Source organism: Cephus cinctus, unplaced genomic scaffold (assembly GCF_000341935.2).
Source record: "Cephus cinctus unplaced genomic scaffold, Ccin1 Ccin1_scaffold0414, whole genome shotgun sequence".
Taxonomy (NCBI): Eukaryota; Metazoa; Arthropoda; class Insecta; order Hymenoptera; family Cephidae; genus Cephus; species Cephus cinctus.
The window spans coordinates 41,125-56,830 of NW_014333097.1; the positions used below are offsets into that span (position 1 = coordinate 41,125).

General features: G+C 39.8%; 1 long non-coding RNA gene and 1 other non-coding gene across 2 annotated transcripts; one reads left to right on the plus strand and one right to left on the minus strand.

Annotated features, from left to right (window-relative positions):
• Positions 1 to 7,734: 7,734 nt before the first annotated feature.
• Positions 7,735 to 12,669, minus strand: LOC107267594. Its single transcript, XR_003059621.1, has 8 exons — positions 12,120 to 12,669; positions 10,358 to 10,439; positions 10,092 to 10,140; positions 9,764 to 10,016; positions 8,904 to 9,617; positions 8,603 to 8,823; positions 8,012 to 8,510; positions 7,735 to 7,940 (listed from the first exon to the last, which is right to left on the minus strand). It is a non-coding gene; the product is annotated as an uncharacterized LOC107267594 (long non-coding RNA).
• Positions 12,670 to 14,067: 1,398 nt separating this feature from the next.
• Positions 14,068 to 15,584, plus strand: LOC107267595. Its single transcript, XR_003059622.1, has 4 exons — positions 14,068 to 14,384; positions 14,493 to 14,882; positions 14,940 to 15,222; positions 15,290 to 15,584. It is a non-coding gene; the product is annotated as an uncharacterized LOC107267595 (transcript).
• Positions 15,585 to 15,706: the final 122 nt, after the last annotated feature.

A 15,706-nucleotide genomic window follows, 5' to 3' on the forward strand; every position in this document is an offset into this window, starting at 1 on the left:
TGTTATGCTAAGTAGTACTCGATAAGGAATCAGCTAAAGTTTTATTAATTATTAAATAACCATGAAATCATAATCAACTACGAGAAGCAGTAGTAATGTAAAACTGTACTGAAAACGTTACAGGAAATTTTGAAAATAGAATTAAAATGACGGGCGAGTACTAGATCATATAATAGGCACACATGTAGTGACTTATGTACTTGGCCTCAATAATCTGATATCAATACTTTTTATTAGAGGAATACACAGCACTCCTGTACTTGGCGTAGTTTTTTACACGTAAGTGTTTTTTGGGGGATATCACAAGTTTTTATTGCTCAACGGGACATAGAAGCTCTAAGCACTGATCTATATTGTCACAGATATAAAATGTAAATACATTATGATGTTGCTAATCAGAAAAATAATATCTCTATTTAACTGGACTAATGCTGTGTTGTTTATATCGATATACCTAGGTATATTATATTGCATGCATGTACTTGGCCAGGTGCATTACTTATTTACCGTTCTACACGTATGCATAAGCAAATATACTATACATACAGTAACGTCCAATTGAAGTGCAACACTTGAATTTTTGTACATTTCTGTGAAAGTATGACAGATTTCGAAAAACCAAAGACATATTTTTTAGGAAATTTCCTTGCTTTTCGAATGGTGAAGGTTTTATCCCGATCCGATACAAAATGGCCGAATGGCAGGGGTTTGAGTGAAAAAGTGCATTTTGGAACTTTTTGAAAAATTCGAGATCTAGTAGTTCCGGAAGGAAATTCATATTTCTAATTAGGGCACGAGAGAGAGCATTCTTCGGCATTAAAAAGACGCACCCAGTAAACCCCTATAGGATCACTCTAGGGGGAGTTACAACCCCTTGAAGTGAAAACACTTAAATGGCTATAACTTCCGAACGCGCTGGCCAATCTGGTCCAGTTTCTGTGTGATATCATCTTTAATGATACTGCAGATTCTCACAAAATTATTGTTCTCGGAGATGATCCCGTGACCGAGATCTCGAGATTTCGCAAGCGCATTCGAAGCTTCCCCGCCTTTTTTCATTAGGAAAGCGATGAAATAGAAGTTTCATATGTATCCACGTTGTAGCTGAGATTTCAGCGATTAAAACGCTTTCAAACATCCAAAAATGAGTTTGCTAAAGGGTTAAATTATCCGTTTAAAAAAACGCCTAAATTTTGCGAGTTCCGCTCGAGGCGCTCCGGGGATAATTGCTTGGCGCGCGTGGTAGGGTAGTAGTGCCCCGAGCGCCTCGAGCGAAACTCACAAAATTTAGAGGTTTTTTGAATCGGATAATTTAACCCCTTAGCAAACTCATTCTTGGATGTTTGAAAGCCCGTTTTAATCGTTAACATCTCATCTACGACTTGGATAAATATGAAACTTCTATTTCATCGTATTCCCAATGAAAAATGGCGGGGAAGCTTCGGATGCGCTTGCGAAATCTCGAGATCTCGGTCACGGGATCATCTCCGAGAACAATAATTTTGTGAGAATCTGCAGTATCACTAAAAATGATATCACACAGGAACTGGACCAGATTGGCCGGCGCGTTCGGAAGTTATGGCCATTTAAGTGTTTTCACTTCAAGGGGGTGTGACTCCCCCTAGAGTGATCCCACAGGGGTTCAGTGGGGGTATTTTTTTAATGCCGAAGAATGCTCTCTCTCGTGCCCTAATTAGAAATATGAATTTCCTTCCGGAACTACTAGATCTCAAATTTTTCAAAAAGTTTCAAAATGCACTTTTTCACTCCAACCCCTGCGATTCGGCCATTTTGTATCGGATCGTGATAAAACCTTTACTATTCGAACGGGAAGGACATTTCCTAAAAAATATGTCTTTGGTTTTTCGAAATCTGTCATACTTTCACAGAAACGTACAAAAATTGAAGTATTGCACTTCAATTTAACGTTACTGTATATACAGGGTGTTCCGAAACTACCTGACCCGGTGGGTATGGCGGTGTTCGGGAGGCTTCACTGATCACGAAAATGACCTTTTTTTGTCCGTGTAGTCATAGTTTTTAAATGGGAGCAGGTCAAAATTGACCAATCAGATGGAGGCGTCAAGAGAAACGTAGGTACCTACGAACTCTGAGTTTTCTTCCCTCGCTTTTGTTTCTCGGTGGCTTGTTTCTTGTTTCTTGTTTCCAATAGGCATATCTTGTTTCTTGTTTCTTGTTTCCAATAGGCATGTCTTCGGCTGACGGCATCTTGCCCGAAGCCACCGAGAAACAAAAGCGAGGGAAGAAAACTCAGAGTTCGTAGGTGCCTAATTTTCTCTTGACGCTTCGTTCTGATTGGTCAACTTTGACCTGCTCCCATTTAAAAACTAAGAGCTTCCGCAAAGAGGAAAGGTAATTTTCGTGACCAGTGAAGCCTCCCGAACACCGCCATATCCACCGGGTCAGGTAGTTTCGGAACACCCTGTATATTCCCAAATGAAGTGATGATTTTTCCTGCAACGCGTAACCTTTTTTCGAGAAATTCAACTTCAGACAAAGCCGCGGGGAATAGCCACAACATTGTAGAGACTTGGCCGTTACATTCGTCTTATCTCGAGCGATCTTTCTAGGAACGAACGACGGTTTTTTCAGCTGAATCTAGACGTTTGACTAGTATGTTTCTCGCGTTTTCTGGAGGAAAGTACTCTTTGTTTTTACCTGGCCAAGTACATGCATGCAATATAATATACCTAGGTATATCGAGATAAACAACACAGCATTAGTCCAGTTAAATAGAGTTTAGTCCGGTTAAATAGTGTTATAGTCGAGAATTTTAGTATTCATCTTCGATGAACAAAATTTATTTCTTATTACAGAGCGCATGTTATTTAGATTTTTCAGTCGAACCATTTTTTTACGTTATTGTGATTTGCTTATATGCTAATTATTTAAATGGCTTATTTGTATGGCGTTATTATCTTCGATCGTAGTATTGTCCTAGTGGGGACCCGCTACGTTAAATAATGGGAACGCATCGACTACGGCACCTCTTGGGTGATGTAGAAGGCCGTAGATTATCGTTGTCGATGCCTTTATTATAAGAAAGTAATAAATAAAATTAGAAAAAAATTGATAATTGGTTCGATTTTTTTTACCTTCAGCGTGCAGCCCATACAACTTTTGAAGAGGTTGAAGCATTTCACGCCGGTCAAATCAGTGCTAAATTTTAGTAATCGTTTTTGTAAATTTAGTGCATTATGTAATATTGGTCTGGTAATATTATTGTAAATTCATCGCTCTGAATGTTTTTACGGGTTATAATACAAATGGCACTAATAATTAGTGCCTATAATTTTATGGCACGTGTTATAATACAAATTACACTTCACTGCAATAAATTAATTCATCAAACTTTGTAAAAACGATAAAAAATATTGAGCACTGATTTGACCGGGGTGAAGCGCTTTAACCTCCTTAATACCTTGTATTTAAAAAAAAATCATAACGTCCAGAAGAAGAAAAAAAAACTTCCGACGGAGAGTCTCGAACCACAGACCTCTAGCCTCCTAACCCAATGCCTTGCCTATCAACCAGCATCATGTACTTTATATACTTTCTTCGGAACTTATATTTCAGTAGTTAAGTCATTTGCGCTACCGCATAATTGACAGATAAACCATATGCACGATTTTCCTTTAAATGCATTCGTATGTTCATCTTGTCTAAATTATTAATAAAAATAAATGAGAAGCTACCCTAAAAATTAAAGTAATGTCTACAACAAGTAACACATAGTTATTTAAGAAAATGATTTTATATTTATTTTGTGCACTTACATATGTGATTTACGATCCGAAAATATACATTCCCAATAGAAAGCAATAAGAGTTATAACACTGAAATTCGTTTCTATTATATAATCTTTGATACACGTGATAAATCCTACAATTTCTCCATCATTAATTCTATTTAGAATGTTGTTTGTGTTATTAATATCACTCGGAACAAATGGTGCTTGTTTTTTACACACAATTTGCGCGTGCGTGCTACAGTCTCTTTTAGTACAACTCCCTACTCAAAGGTAGCGCCACAATATAGCTTGTGTAGGGAATAGGAGATTATGTTTGTAGCTAAGAAGCCGTATTTGTGATAATTTGCATAGTAATACACAACAAAGGATGGATGACACTATTTTATTTCGGATACACACTTGTTGCTTAGACTAGCGTTGAGTAGGAACGATTTTGTAACTGTCTCCACGCGAGGCGTAGCGTCGCTCGTTTTAATAGGGCGCGTTCACACGGTGCCCCTGTTTCAGGCGCGTTTCTATTATTGTCCTGCTTGCAGCCGCCTTTACACGATGGCGTGTGGTGACGTCGTGTGTCCACACTTGGGATTTTCGGGGCGCCATCTACCCGCCGGGATTGTAACTACAATTTTACTATAGTATATGCTTGACATACCCCCACCACGTCCTCCGCACCGTATTCATAGTCGATACTTATTTCTAAGACCGCCTTAAGGATGGTCTTGAGACGCCATCTAGAGTCATAAGCCCGTATTCAGAACTCGCTTTTAGTGTCAATAGCGCGCTTTTAAATTATTTGTTAATGAGTTTATAGGTGATCGTATTCAGAACCGCTTTTATGGTCACTCTTAAGGTCACTAACAGCTAATAGCGCGCTATTAGCGAAAAAGCCTATTCAGAACCGCTTTTAAACATTTGACATCGCGCTATTAGACGCCATCTTGTGACTAACAGCGACCTGTTTGGAGATGTGGGCAGGGGCATGTTTAAAGTGACAGGTCGCTCAAATATGGCGGAGTAAATAGAGGCTAGAGTTCCTTTTTGACCACGAACGCGTGCGGACGTGCTTACGCTTACGCTTAAGAGTTTAGTTTATTTATTGACAAAGAAGTCTGTGCCACTGCGCCTTAGTGGCTGGACTTTTTTGTAAGTCTGGGCTTGTGTGTTCCATAGGGATTTATCATCCTCCTTTTCCTGTTTCTCATTTATTTATCAAAATAACAAATGTCTATAGAACTCTAACCTAGTCTTCCACGTGGGCCGCCATTTTGGCGGTCAACCCTCGCTTTGCTACCACTAACTACTACCTCCTTTCTTTCTTCTAAGCATCTCCTCTCGTTGCTTTCCTTTTAAAAAAACCACCTTAGCTTATTTCCTCTGCGGGCGCGTATTCGTGCCATGTCTAACCCCGCCGCTAGCGGCGGTGGTCCTCCCATGAATCGGCCGGTGAAGACCTCTGTCATTATGGAGGTTGATTCTGCCTCTCTCACGCCTGAAACAACAAACACAGATATTGCTCAAGCATTGTCCTCTCTACAAAGCGAAGCCTTCCCTTTTTCCTCTTCAGATCCTTCGCATCCTACACCCTCTTCTAGTGACTTCATACCTGTGACCCACAAGAATAGGAACAAGCCTTCATCTCTCAAAAGAAGTTCTGGTGCCATTTCAGGTGAAGATGACTCTTCCAAACCACCCAAGTCAATGACCACCACAATAGTAGTTCCAGGTAACATGCCAACTCAAACTATCCGCAAAAGTCAGGATGTTGACTTCGCCAACCCTAACTCTTCTAGTGGCCAATCCAATTCTCAGTCTACAGACAATCCTCTCAGCCAAGCGCTAAAAAATAGGTATAATAAGGAACATCGTGGTCCATATTGTAACGTGACAAAACGTTCAGCCTCTCAGTACTCCTGTACTAAGAGCGCACCCGTTACAAAGGGACGACAAGGACACGCGGCTAGTATAAACACGCGCCGATAGATGGAGAACGTCTCCCAAACGTCAAAACGAGGAAAGTTAGCATCAAAATAATCCGATAGATGATTAGTGCTTCCCGCTAACAAATATCGGATGGATTACAATTCGTGAAATACGACATTTCAAGAGAATCGAAGTTAGTCAACAATTCGAATCATTAGAAAGGATAATCGAAAGTTAATCGGGAATCCGAATCGGTAAATAGGAGAATCGTAAGTCGGTCAGAAAACTCATCGTTAATAATCGTGTCGAGAGGCTACGGAACATTAGCACTCGCTATTCCGAGTAGACCTCACGTGGAAAGATTTTCAAAGTTCTGCGGAGACCACCGTGATCTTCCGCAGAGACTTTAGTTATCGCCATTTTGTAATCTGTCATCCGCGCCGATAGGAGTTGCGTCGCACACAGTGCCATAGCCAATAGGTCGGCAAAGCGCCACTAGGGTTATCGAATCAACACCGGCAGATCCTCTGTACCTCAGACACAGGTCAGAGAGAGATAGGGATAGACGACAAACAGAGGCAGATTCGTAGGCAATCCTATTTTCTACGATACCGACAATTAATCACGAATGGGTAATTGGCACCTATTCCAAAACTACTGTATCGATTATCGATTATTTAATAAAATTTTGTTATTTTATTTTACTTTACCCACCAGTGTCGACTACATTCTTAAAGACGCCAGCCCCGAGCACTTACCTACATCCCATTTCGTACACTCATAAGGAGCGTATGAAATTGCACTGTCGACAAACGTTACAATATACCTTAACAATTCAACCCTGTAGCACCAATCGTGAGGACAACTCACAAGTCAACCTACATCCACTTACTGTAGGCCGCAACATTCATAACTTAGTTGGGGATAAGCTTCTTGAGACATCTAGAACAGGGAAAAACCGAATCAAAGTTCGTGTTAGTACTGCTGAGGCAGCTAGCAGCCTAATTTCAAACCCCAACCTCAACAAATTTAATTTCACTGCGTTTGTTCCTTCAAGCCAGGTCATGAAACAAGGCGTCATTCGCAATATCCCCACAGACATCACGCCAGATGATATCATTTTGGTGATGATATCATTTGCAAAAATCATAGCAGCTAAGCGTTTCGAAAGGAAAGTCATACTCAATGGAGAGTCTAGTCAAGTTCCTACTCGCACGGTACTACTCACTTTTGAAGGACAATCCTTACCAACTCACATTTATCTCTTCAGTATTCGTTACGCAGTAAGCACCTTCGTTCCTTCTATAAGGCAATGCCACAACTGTCTTCGTTTTGGCCATACTAAACAGGTTTGCCGCAGTGCAACACGATGTCCTCGCTGTGGTCAAAACTCTAATCCAGATATGACTGAATGCCCAAATGCCACAAATCCGTCTTCGTGTGTGAATTGTGGAGGGTCGCATCTTCCAACAGACTTATCATGTCCTGAAAGAACCAATCAAAAAACAATCCTTTCATTAGCTTCAGATAAAAACATTCTAGAATCGCTCCTCAGTTCGGCTTCTCTCATCATAGAACAGTTTGCTGCTCAGCTCCAACGCCTGGAAAAGTTAGATAGCATACTTGACAAACTCTCATCAATAGATTTTACCAGATTTACTCAACTGCAAGCATAATCTTGCATCTCCCGTCACTTCTCTTCAATCCGATATATATTTCCCTATCATACCAAACGTTACTATCAACAAACTTACTTAACTATGCCTAATACATCCAACACTACAGCCAGCACTGCTAACTCTTTTAGCATTCTGCATTGGAACTGTCGCAGTCTCCAAAATAAGATAGGGGACCTTTTTAATATCTCTGTAGATTATGATATAATTATTCTTCTAGAGACATGGCTCTCACCCGGTAAACCTTTCTTCCTAAAAAATTTCAATATAATCAGAAAAGACAGACTTTCTGAAAGGAGCGGTGGCATAGCCATTTGTATCAGGAAGGGCATTTCCTTCACAAAAGCGAACAGCACACTCTACAAACCACATCACTTAGAATCGTTAGCCGTTTCCATCCCTCTTTCTGCTAGCCCTCTGCTTATCGTCGCTGTCTATAGAATTCCTGGATCTAACTTCTGTTCTCAGACAAACGACTGGAACAGCTTCTTCGCCTCACTTCCTGACTCTAGTTCTAAATTTATTGGCGGTGACTTCAACTGCCATCATGAAGCGTGGGGTTCCCCTCGCACCTGTTCAATAGGCAACTCTCTTCAATCATCTCTTTTAGACAGTAATTTAGTGCTTCTTAACGATGGCTCACCTACGCTTCTCAATAGACCGAATCATCGAGCTTTTTGCCTAGATTTATCTCTAGCATCAGAGAATATTGCCACTTTGTCCTCATGGAAGGTCTTAGATGATCTTTTAGGCAGCGATCACTTTCCAATTTCAATCTCGTTAAATGCTCACTTTCCTTACAACGACCTTTTTAACCACAAATTCAGACTTAAAAACATGGATTGGCACATGTTTCAAACTATTCTCCGTGACTCTACAAGCTTCTCTTTATCCAATCCAACCTTTCTTGCCCCACCATTAGTTTCTTCTCCAATTACGGGCAGATACAATACAATCATTGATACCATTACAGACTCAATAATAATGGCTTGTCCCACCGCTATTTCTAATCCTTCACTGAACCGATCGATAAAAAAAGGTCCTTCTCCTTGGTGGAATGCTAGCTGCGATGCGGCAGTTCGTGCAAGAAAGCAAGCTCTCCAGCAACTTCGTCGCTCTTTTAATCATGTGAACTTCATTACCTACAAAAAAAAACAGATGCATCAGCCAAACGTACATTTAGTACAGCTAAAAAACAATCATGAAAATCTTTCTGTGAATCTATTTCACCTACCTCTTCTATCTCCCTCATTTGGAACCAAGTTAAGAGATTCCGTCACAGGCAACTCAACCCAAATCCTTCTTGCTCATCGGATACTGAAGTTTCGAATAAACTTCATGAGCTAACAGAGTCCTTCTGCCCAAGTTCAGCACTGCATAAATGCTTTAAAGCTTCGTATCTTTTTCAGAAATCTTCCTTCCTTGAGTCTCCATTTACAGAAAAGGAGCTAGACTCTGCAATTGAAAAGCTCAAACGTGGTTCATCTCCGGGCTTAGATAGAATTATTGTAATAACGACATTATATATAGACTACCGTCAAATGTTCGTCGTGCTCTCTTGTCAGTTTTCAACGACTTTCTTAAAGACTCTATTCTGTCAGAGAGCTGAAACCAGTTTCTCGTTTTCTTCATCCCAAAATCAACTCGCGGAAAATTCCGGCCCATAGCCCTCGCTTCATGTATGCTAAAACTTTTTGAGCGCCTCATCCTCGCTAGACTCTCATGTTGGGTTGAGCACCATTAACTTCTTCCGTCCTCGCAGTTCGGTTTTCGCAAGGCCAGATCTACCACGGATAATTTAGCACTGTTGTCGTCTGAGGTATACAACGGATTCGCTGAGGGTGAATTCACGGTCGCAGTGTTCCTTGATATTATGGGCGCGTTTGACGAGGTCATTCCATCTATACTAATTAATAATTTATGTTCTATAGGTATACCTGAATCCATTTGCCGTATTATCTATAATATAATCTCAGGAAGGAACGTCTTTTTCAATGGTGGCTTAATTGGCCCCAGGACCACTCACAAGGGCTTGCCACAAGGCCTTACCCTTAGTCCCATTCTCTTTTCTCTATATATCAGGGAACTCAACAACCCCCTTCATCCAAATTGTATTTCCACGGAATTCGCTGATGATGCCCTTATCCTCTTTAGGTCCAAGAACCTAGTAGACTGTCTCAATGTAGTTCAATCCAGCGTTACTTCTGTTTGCCAATACTTGGAAAGTATAGGGCTATCCATCTCTCCATCTAAAACAAAACTAGTTATCTTCTCCAAAAGAAGACGTGATTTCGATGATTGTTACATTACGTTAGGTTCTGACCGGATACATGCTTCCAATGAGGCCTTGTATTTAGGTCTGATCTTCGACAGGAAATTGACGTGGAACTCTCACCTTAAAAAAACCATTAATAGATGCAATAGAGCACTGAACATCTTCAAGGCCCTTCGATCCACATGGTGGGGTGCACACCCCTCAACCCTTCTCCTCCTATACAAATCATTGATCAGAAGCGTCCTAGAGTATGGTTGTCAAGCCCTTCTACTCCTTGACAGTAATCTACTCATGAAACTTAATCGAGTTCAGTACAGTGCTCTCCGTCTTAGCCTGGAATTCAGAATGTCCACTCCAATCCGCGCGCTTCGCGCTGAAACAAAAGAATCACCTTTACTCATCCGGTTTAATCTCTTAGCAAAGAAATACGTCCTAAAATATTTCTCACACTCTGATCATCCTGTGATTCGTCGTCTCTCGAATCTTTTGTGCCTCCCCTACAATGGCAAAATATATCAGATTAAGCATCATTTCATCCTACATAAGGCCTTTGTTTCTGTTCGTAATTACGGTAAAATTATTTATAACTTCCCTCATCCTCTTCCTTACCATTTTGCATATCAGATTAAGCATCATTTCATCCTCTATAAGGCCTTTGTTTCTGTTCGTAATTACGGTAAAATTATTTATAACTTCCCTCATCCTCTTCCTTACCATTTTGATTATGAACTTCAGCACTTTACTCCAAGTATCAGTTTATTGGAAGGTCTCTCCATCCAAAGCTCAGGGAATCCGACTAATGAGTTTGACAAATGCTTCAGTCAAATCCTGTCTTCGTCAGGGTGATGCCCAGTTGCGCACAAACCCAATTGGACACAAATGCGAATTTCTGCCTCTTGAGCGATATTTCATCATTAATTCAACTATATTGTAAGTTATCTTTATCTGACGGAGCCTTTTCAAGGATTTAATGCTCTCTTCAGTCGAACTCGCTCGCTTCGCTCGCTCGCCGACGATATAATTATTCACTAACCTACCCAGTCTCCGAAATTTGAACATTCCACCCTATTCTAACCTTACCTAACTAAACCTAGCGTAAACTAATGTTGAACCACATACGATATACTATAATAAGACATCGTTCGTACCTAATTCTATTCCATCTATTTAGAAGTGGACAGAATTTGCAGTGAAAAGTCATTTGTGTCCAATTGGGTCTGTGCGCCAATGGGTCCCCCCCCTCTTCGTCACACTGCTTCTATACTGATGGCTCAAAAAATCCAGATGGCCCTTTTACAGGTTTCAGCGTTTACTGCCCTTCTCTCAACATATGTTTTCAAGCTAAAATAGCTAGTCAAGCCTCAATATTCTCGGCGGAAGCCCTTGCAATCTATCATGCGATCAATTTTATCCTAGATAAAAAATGAAGGGATCATCACAGTGTGACCGCCCGAAAAATAGCCGATTTTCGCGATTTTTTTTTTAGGTGGATGGAATAAGTATTAGATGTGAAGTGTCGTCTTTTAAGTGACCAATATTAATGACTATCTCTTTTCCAGAAAATGTCATTATTTTTTCAATCTCGTTAGAGATTGTTAGGTAATCCGTATAATTTTTTTTTGTACAAATTGAAGCACCTATGAAATATACAAAATGATTTTTTAAAAATTTCTTTATGTATTCTTTAACGTTGTTTTTATTTGTGGAAAATTGAATGGAAAAAAAATGGTGTCCCATGGTGGCCAGGATTGCGGGCGCAAATTTTACTTCAAACAAAAACTTCAAATGGTTTATAAATCTGTAGGAAAGCCGCTATGCCTCTATGGAGGCTTTTTTGTTTTTAGTGAAATTTGAAAAAATGGTGTCGGTTTGAACAAAACGTATAAAATTTAGCCTTTTTTTCGACAGTTTTTCGTAAAAAAAATAGGAAGATTTCAAAAAAAAAAAGAAAAAAGCTTCCATAGCATCATAAGAAATGACGTGAAAAATGTTCTGTTAAAATTTCAACTGAATAGCTTGAAAATTCTTCCTTTGAGAGTGGCCACCGTTTTGAAAAACACCATTCTGACCGTCCAATCCCTTCTTCTAAGAAAGGCTGTAGCGACCGAAATAATTCGAATTTCGACATAAACATTGGACAGAATGTTTATAACAGTGTATACTATCAGATAATGAAAAAAAAAATCGATTTTTTGAAATTTTACACTGTGATGACCCCTTAACTACATCAACAGTTTTTTCGGACTCGCAGAGTGTTTTGAAAGCCCTACAGTCGTTTAATCTAGATGAATCCCGCTCATACTTTATATATTTGATCAAGCAAAAACTAAGCCAGGCCTCATTAAACAGGCAATCTATCCGTCTTTTTTGGATTCCGAGTCATTCGAGCCTCCGGGGAAACGACACGGCTGATCTTCTCGCCAAAAATGCCATCACAACCGGCACATTTTTAAACCACAGTCTTCCATATACTGACCTGCTTCCTACTATATCCAACTAGGCGTCAGAAGCCTGTCTAGCATTTTATTCAAACCATCACGATCTAAAAGGTCTTTTCTACTTCAACCACTGTTATTTCATAGCCAAAACGTCTTGGTTTTCACGCACAAACTTAAGTCGCTCCGTTATAACTACTTTCACCAGAATTAGAGTCAATCACCATTCCTTGGCCGAAAGCCTCCATCGTAAAGGCATCGTGTGCTCCGATCGATGTCCATGTGGCAGGGGCTCCGAAACGGTCGATCATGTTTTATGGCATTGTCGCCGTTTTTCTCCTCTCAGAACTAAACTACTTCTTTCTATTCGTAAAGCTAAGCTCCCTGTTACATACTCTATCACTTCTTACCTAAACTACATGCATCCTAAACTACTTGAATCAATACACAACTTTCTCACTAAGGCTAACATATCTATATAGACTTCTAGACTCCGTAGACTCTATTTATACAATTTCGTCGACTACTAATTCCGCAAGTTAATACGCTTCCTTTGCTAGTTCTACACTTAAGGCCATTCTACAATGCAATATAATAAGAAATAAGGAATAAGAAATAAGCAATAAGATCTTCATTTGATATTTACGTAATTTCATTGGATCCTCCAATCAAGAAGGAGAAAATCGTTTTTAAAACCGAGCGTTTACTAAGTCTCTATGATTTTTATGACGTCTTGGACATAGCAACGATCCGGAAGCGGTTGCTAGGGTCTTTAAGGACTTCACGGAGCACGAAACGTGATGAATAACATCGAGCATGCTCCGTTCCGTAATTTATAACGGCTTACGTTAAAAATACATAGCAACGATACGGAATCGGTTGCTAGGGTCGCTAAGGATTTGACGGAGCACGAAACGTCATTGTCAAATGTCATTACCTGTCACCTGTCATTACCAGCTCTATAGACGAGGTCATTATCAATATCGTTAGAAAAATGAAATTTCTCTACGATAAAAGTCATCGTGACTTTAAAAATGAAGTAATGATTTACTTATCTGTATGAATAAACGCATACACATTTTTTAAATATTTACATATTGACAGATAATGACAGGTGACAGGTAATCACATTTGACAATGACGTTTCGTGCTCCGTCAAATCCTTAGCGACCCTAGCAACCGATTCCGTATCGTTGCTATGTATTTTTAACGTAAGCCGTTATAAATTACGGAACGGAGCATGCTCGATGTTATTCATCACGTTTCGTGCTCCGTGAAGTCCTTAAAGACCCTAGCAACCGCTTCCGGATCGTTGCTATGTCCAAGACGTCATAAAAATCATAGAGACTTAGTAAACGCTCGGTTTTAAAAACGACTTTCTCCTTCTTGATTAGAGTACCCAATGGAATTACGTAAATATCAAATGAAGATCTTATTGCTTATTTCTTATTCATTGGCATTGTAGAATGGCCTTCTGTCCATTCCAGTAACATTCCTCTACCTGCACCTCTATCTATTTCCTTATTGGCTCCTTGCATGAATTGCCTCCTGATTGAGGAATTTGTTGTGAGCTTTCGGGCTCTGGCTGGTTGGACCGCCTCGGTGATTGGTCACCGGGGTGCTCCTCTCTCTGTTTCCGATCGCCGTGGAGACCCCTGGAGTTCTCGGTTCAAATCCGGGCTGTGGCAGAAATTTCACGATCCCTAAAATATTCGTTTCGTCTATTCCTAGGCTGTTGAGTGACTCCCACCCGAGTCCTAGCCTAACAATCTCTAACGAGATTGAAAAATTAATATTGGTCACTAAAAAGACGACACTTCACACCCAACAATTAAAAATTAAATTAATATGGCCAAAAATTTTCATAGATCTTAAAAAAAAAATGCCGTGGAATACTCACGCTAGATGCCCCATAGAAACGCTCCATATTCATTTAAGCTTGTGGCCGCTTGTAATGGACTAAAGTCCTGACCAGAGCCATATATATAAAGAAGAAGAAGAAGAAGAAAAAGAAGAAGAAGAAGAAATAGAGGCTATTGCCGACGTGGACGAAGTCCGCGAAGTCAATGAAATGAGAGTAAGAAATCTGTAAGTTTTTCGAGAGAGACGTGATCCGTTTGAATTGTTTAGTGATCGTGAATTTCGAAACAGATATAGCTTATCGAAAGACAGTGTACGATTTGTGATCAGTTTAGTGGAAGATAGGTTAGTGTCTCATGCCCGTCACCACAACCACATATCCCCAGCAATGCAGGTACTTGTAACCCTGCGGTTTTATGCTAAAGGATGCTACCAGACAGAATTAGGTGAGTTATTACCATAAGTCAATGCTCGTTGTAAAAATTAATATTAAAATAAATTATTGTAATACTCTGTCATTTGCATGATATCAGTAAAATTATTATACTTTTTAGGAGATCTGCATGGCATTTCCCAGCCTAGCGTATCCAGAATAGTTGCAAAAGTATTTGATGCTATTGCTGCGCTGCTTCCACGATTTATTGTGTATCCAGCTGGAATGAAAGCTCTTAAAATGGAGTTTTACAACATAGATCACTTTCATGGGGTTGTGGGCTGTATTCATTGCACCCACATTGCAATAAAAAACCCCAGTCGGGAGTGAGCTATGTTGTATGTTAACCGTATGGGTTATTATTCTATCAACGTGCAAGTAGTGTGTGATACTCAGAGACGAATTCTGAATATTGTTGCTAAATGGCGAGGCAGTGTTCATGATGCACGTATATGGGACTCGTGCTCTCTGAAGGAAGAGTTTGGGATAAGCATTTTTTCATTTATTAAAAGTGTGTTTGATATTAAGTAATCAATGAAGTGATAATATATTTATTCTTATTTAATAGGCCTCGAGGATAAAGGGAATCTTGCTTGGGGATACTGGATACCCATGCAAGCCATACTTTCTGACACCAATTCAATTTCCTCAAACTCAACCTGAACAGAGGTATAACAGGTCCCATAAATCTACGCGGATAACTGTAGAGCACTGCTTTGGGGAATGGAAGGGCATGTTTAGAGCCCTTCGCAATGTCATGCAGATATTCCTTCCGACAGCGAAAACAGCCATCATTGCCATGGCTGTTTTGTTTAACATCAGGAAGGAACACCATGACAATGATGGCTATGGTAAGAATATAAAATTCATTGAAACTTTCTCATTAAATAGTTTTAACTTAAAGTAATTTTCTTACAGATTCTGATTTGGATGAGGAAGAGGCCTGCGAATCTTCTTTGCAAGGTATAGAAAAGCAGCCTCTCCCTGATTCTGTCCTGGTAGCAGGGAATATGTTCCGCAGGGACTTCGCGCGAAGAAATTTTGCGTGACGGAGTTCCTGCATTGCTGGGGATGCTGAGGTTCTAACCTATCTGCCCTATCTGATCATCTGTACACTGCCTTTCGATAAAGATATCTGCTAGAAGTTCTACGAAAACCTTGTAGATTTCTTACTCTCATTTTAATAAATGAAACTTTATTTTTTCTATTGTAATACTGATATTTTTATTTCTAACTTACCCACAGCATTAATAATAACAAATACATATGTAAAAGAAAGTAAAAAGTTTATTAATCATAGGAAAAAATATTTACTAAAGTTTTTTGTCAAAGAAA